General features: G+C 37.8%; 1 pseudogene; it reads right to left on the reverse strand.

Annotated features, from left to right (window-relative positions):
* Nucleotides 1-2,467: 2,467 nt before the first annotated feature.
* LOC150019124 (small ribosomal subunit protein eS24 pseudogene) lies at nt 2,468-2,878 on the reverse strand (annotated as a pseudogene).
* Between the last annotated feature and the right edge of the window lie 3,070 nt (nt 2,879-5,948).

A 5,948-nucleotide genomic window follows, 5' to 3' on the forward strand; every position in this document is an offset into this window, starting at 1 on the left:
TGGAGAGAAGTCCCCATAACTTCTGGCTGTGAAAACCAGCAGAGATTATATGTGAGTGAGATAGAGGGCTTCTGGAGTCCAAGGCATTCTTCTTAAAGAGTTCATAAACAGACTTACTCAGATTCACTTGCTCTGAGTTGCAGGGCTAGGGTAGCAGCTTGAGAGGTACCAGGGACATACAGGGGGGGACTAAACTGTTTGACGTCAGAGCAAGAGTTAGAGGGACAGCTTTATTCCAGACAAAAGTGATGGCAAAGGTCATTATTTCTTTGCTGAGCCCTCCCTCAACACAGTTGGCAAGTGTGCACCGTATCTGAGACTCCATCAACACAGGTAATACTGTTCACACCACCCAGGTAATTCCCTGAGACTCCCACCCAACCAAACTTTCGAGTTCACCAAAGCCATTTCTAGTGGCTCTTCCATACAAATGGCCTATCTTGTTTCATGCTGTGGACTTTCCTAAAATATCTTAAAGGTTCACAAATCCCAAACTAGCAGCACCTTGCCTTGGTATTACCCATACTTGCTGATTGGCCCCAAGCCCCACACTAGTGACAGCCAAACTTAGTTCTCTGTTTGGCCTCTACTGAGCACAGCCAAGCCCAGCAGAAGTAACAGCCATCTGTAGATCACTCTGTAGCTCATGCCAGGTGGCCCTGGGTAGGCCAAAGGCAGGGGCTGATCTTGGGCTGCATTTCCTGGTAAGACAGGAGCCAGTGCACCTGGTGGACAGCTTCAGACCATGCCCGAGCACCACCTACCCACCTACAGAGCAACATACTCAAGAGATGGACTTATCGGGTACTGAAGTCCCACTGAAGTGAGCACTGCTTTGTGGGGTAATCCCTGCACATCAGCTCTGCCACTATAATCACAGCCAGTCCTTGAAGTAGATTGAACTTGGGGTAAATTCCTCCACTGACATGCCAACAGAAATCAAAGCTCAACTACAGTAGCCAAAACAGTGTTGGGAGGGTGGATGCATCTGGAGCACTCAGCTTGGGAGACTGGGGAGGCTGTGCCATTGGGCCTCACAGGACATCTACTACATAAGGCCACCCTACCAAGACTGGGAAATGTAGTGGCTCCACCTAATACATATAAACAAACACAGGGAGGCAGTCAAAATTAGAAGACAAAGAAACATGCCCCAAGTGAAAGAACAGAACAAAACTCCAGAAAAAGAACTAAATAAACCTAAATAAAATGGAGACAAGCAATCTACCAAATGTATAGATTAAAACATTGGCTATAAGGGTGATCAATGAACTTAGGGGAAGAATAGATAAACTTAGTGAGAACTTCAACAAAGAGATGGTAAACATAAAAATGGATATAGAAAACATAAAAAAGAAAAACAATCAGAGATAAAGAATACATTAACTGAAATTAATGATACCTTACAGAAAAGCAACAGTAGAGTAAAATCAAATTAGTGACTGGGAAGCTAAGGAAGCAGAAACACCCAATCAAAATAGCAAAAAAAAAAAAAAAAGAGAGAGAGAATAATTTAAGGAGACTTTGAGACTACTTCAGGCATACCAACATTTGCATCAAGTGGGTGCTGGAAGGAGAAGAGAATGAGCAAGGAATTGAAAACATATTTGGAAAAAATAATGGCAGAAGGGTTCCCCAACCTGGTGAAGAAAATAAACATACAAATCCAGGAAGCACAGAGAGGTTAAGAAAAAGACAAAAAAACAAGCCAATGAGGTATATACCAAGACATATTATAATTAAAATGTCAAAGGTAAAAGGCAAACAGAGACTCTCAAAAGAAACAAGAGAAAAGCAGCTAGTTACATACAAGGGAGCTCCCATAAGACAACCAACTCATTTCTTAACAGAAACTTCTTATATTAGAAGGAACTGGCATGAAATATTCAAAGAGATGAAAGGCAAGGACCTAAAATCAAGATTAGCCTACCCAGCAAAGCCATCATTTAGAATCGAAGGACAGATAAAGAGCTTCTAAGACAAGAAAAAGCTAAAGGAGTTCATAACCACTAAACCAGTATTACAAAAAATGTTTAAGGTCTTCTTTAAAAAGAAAAAAAAAGATAAAAAATATCCATAATAAAATGGTAATAGACACATATCTATCAATAATTACTTTAAATGAAAATGGATTTAATACTTCAATAAAAAGACATACAGTGGCTAAATGTATAACGAAACATGGCCCTTACATATGCTGTCTGCAGGAGACTTACTCCAGATTAACACATATACAGACTGAAAACAAAAGGACAGAAAAAGATATTCCTTGAAAATATAAATGAGAAAATAAACTGGGGCTATAACAAGAGATCAATGAAAGATCCAACAATTCCACTCTGGGGTATTTTTTATTTTTATTTTTTATATTTCAAATAACAAGAAACATAAAAGGTCTTTTATTAATCCTCATGAAAAATCTGCATCAGCAACACAGATAAAGTCACTGAAGAATCTCTACTCTTTCTGTTGTCCAATCTCCAGCTCACTTTTTGTCAGCACCAACATTGGCCTTTGCAGTCCCCCTGACTTTCTTCATTCTGTTCTTGCATTCCTTTCTCTGTTTTCTTGAGGTCTTCTTCTTCTCATATAGGCCATGTCTTGCAAGTCTATGTTTGGGTTCATTTTTCTTTGCATAATCCAAGGAATCATAAATCATGCCAAAGCCAGTTGTCTTGCCACCACCAAAATGGGTTCTGAATCCAAACACAAAGATGACATCTGGTGTGGTTTTATACATTTTGGCTAGTTTTTCCCAAATTTCTGTCTTGGGTACTGTTGTCTTGCCAGGGTGAAGGACATCAATTACCATTTGTTCCCACTGAAGTAGTCTGTTGGTCATGAATTTCTTGGTCTGGATAGTCACTGTGTCATTCATGATGGTGGCTAATTTTCAAGCAGCAAGGGAGGAAAAGAGCTGGGGTATTAAAAAAAAAATACCTGACATTAAATAAAAAAGACATATATAATATGTTCTTTATTTTTTTACTTTATAAATATTAAGAATTTTATTTTTAAATAACTTTTAACTATTTAAATTCTTTTTTATTGTATTTTTTCTATTACCATTTATTCCCCATATGCCCCTGTCCCACGCACAATCTCTACATTGTTCAAAAAAAAGGAAAAAGAACTCATGGGCATATGTCCTTTGCAGTATTATTTATAATAGCCAAGGTATGGAAGCAACCTAAGTATCTATCAGTACATGCATGGATAAAGAAGTGGTACATATATACAACAGAATATGACTCAGCCTTAAATAAAAGAAAAAAAAATCTTGCCATTTGCAACAACATGGGTGGACCCAAGAGCATTGCATTAAATGAAATAAGTCAGACAGAGAAAGACAACTGACATATGACTTCACTTATATATAGAATACAACAAGGATGCCATCCTGTTAAACCAAGCACACTGTTGTCTGGGGACAGCCAACTGACCTGGATTCTGCAAGATCCTTCCCCATGTGAGAAGGCCAACCTCCCCTCCACACTCCCATTCTTATTAGGAATTTCTGGACCTAAGGGTAGGTAGGACGATGACCATGTCCAGCTTGAAGCAGCTAGAGGAGCACAAGGCCTTTGTCCATCGTTCTTTATAAGATTATAAAGGATCTTAAGTCTGAGAGGGGGGAATTGTTATTTTTTATTGTTACAAAAATTAATTAATTAATTAAAAAAAAGAATAATATAGGAAATGGTGAAGCCAAAGAACTTATATACATGACCCATGGACATGAACTAAGGGGGGTGGAATTGCTGAGGGAAAGGGGGTACTGGTCAGAGGTGGACAAAGGGGAAAAGAATTGGAACTATTGTAACAACATAATAAAATAAGTAAATAAGCAGACAGAAACAGACTCATAGATACAGAGAACATTTTGACAGTTGCCACATGGGAGGGAGACTCGGGGGATGGGTGAAAAAGGTGAAGGGATTAAAAAGTACCAATTGGCAGTTACGGAATAGTCATGGGTATGTAACATACAGCATAGGGAATATAGTCAGTAATATTGTAATAACTGTGTTTGGTGTCAGGTGGCTACTAGATTCATTACGGTGATCACTTAATAAGTTATATAAATGTCTAATCACTGGGTCACATGCTTGAAACTAATACAATATTGTACATCAACTGTAATTGAAAAATGAAAAATACTTTTAAATATACTAATGTTTATGATGAAATAGAACAAACATACGTTGATCTAGCAAGTTAAATGGAAACTCTCAGTAAGATATCTATAATTTATATGCAGAGTTTTGATTTTATCATTGGTGCACTGAAAATGAGCACATAACTTACCAGCATCAGAGTCAATGTGTGTTCTGACTACAAAATCTATAAATCAATATGTGAGAGTAGCTCAAAGTATCTTTTGCCAAATTTGACTTACTGTGAAATACCATGCTCTCTTTTTTCAAGCTTGTAAGAAGATAGGTAAGTTCATAACAGAATTCTTTACTATCGTTTTACTCACATACACAAGTATGTAACATATGCAGCATATACATATACAGTATTCCCTCACTTATCATGGGTATTACGTTCTAGATCCCCCCTCCACCGCGATAGGTGAAAATCCGCGAAGTAGGAACCTTACATTTATTTTAGTATTTATATATACTTTAAGGCGTTATAAACCCTTTCCACACACTTATAAACCATCCCCAGTCCCTTATTAACCTTTTCCACTCCTTTATTAACCTTTTCCACATTTTTATAAACACTACTTCTGTTCTTAAACATATCCTACATTCTTTAACAACATACATATGCAGTACCACAACATCCTGTGATATAGCGAAAAATCCACAATAATTAAATACAATATTTTTTAAAAATTCTGCGATACAGTGTGGCCATGATAAGTGAACCGAAATAGAGAGAGGGACTACTGTACATCTATAACAGACATATCTGTGATATATGTGTTATGTATGAGGTGGGACCCTAAAAACACTAGAATTATCTTCTGGAGGGTGAGCCCCTTATAGTACAGGCTTCTCCACCTAGGTTAATCTTCTAGAAACTCATCTGTATCAGTGTACTAACTGGTGTTGTGAGAGGCTGCCTTCAGCTTCAGTGAATTTTTTGGGAGACTCTTTCAATGCATTTGCCCATTTCCTGATGGATGACTTATGAGTGCACCTGTCCACACTGCACTGAGTGTTCAGCAGTTTTTGACCAAAAATGGCATGACCTCTGTACCCCATCCTCCCTAGTCACTTGATCTCGCTCCAGACGACTTTATTTTATTTCGTCTGATGAAAAAAGTCCTCAAAGGGAAATCTTTTGCTGATGTAGAAGAGGTAAAACAAACAAACAAACAAACAAGAAACCTGCAGAAGTACTAAAAGGCATCAAAGCTGATTAGTTCAAAAACTGTTTTGAGTAGTGCAAAACCATCTTGAGAGGCATATTGCATCAAATGGAGAGTACTTTGAAGGTGACTGAAGTTTGAACATGTAATAATAAATACATAATTTTTATAAATAAATTTTGATTTCTGGGTCCCCCCTTATATACAGTATTTCCTCCTCATTCCCTAACCCCCTGTCCCAGTTGTAATAGCTGTCGGAAGAGCAAACAGCCACAAATTCTATTCCTGCAAGTCTTCAGAAGAGCTCTGTCAGACACAAAATGAAGTTAGGATAAACTCATAGCACTCATCATTGAGTTTGTTTATTGGTAATCAGGAGTCAGTATGACAGTTGCTTAATCTTGCTGACAAGGAACAAAAAAAGAGGGTGAACTCAGAACTCAGCTACCTTGCTATTACATTCAACCCTTGGTAAAAGCACAGATCACAACAATTCACAAACTACAGTATATCTTTCGGGATGATACACTTGAGGTCTTCATTTCTCATTCTTTATTAAACAACTATTTATTGATGCCTGGCACCTGGCCCTGGAATTAAAATAGAGAGAAATAATAGAGCT

The sequence above is a fragment of the Furipterus horrens genome, unplaced genomic scaffold (assembly GCF_987537825.1).
Source record: "Furipterus horrens unplaced genomic scaffold, mFurHor1.1.pri manual_scaffold_2, whole genome shotgun sequence".
Lineage (NCBI taxonomy): Eukaryota > Metazoa > Chordata > Mammalia > Chiroptera > Furipteridae > Furipterus > Furipterus horrens.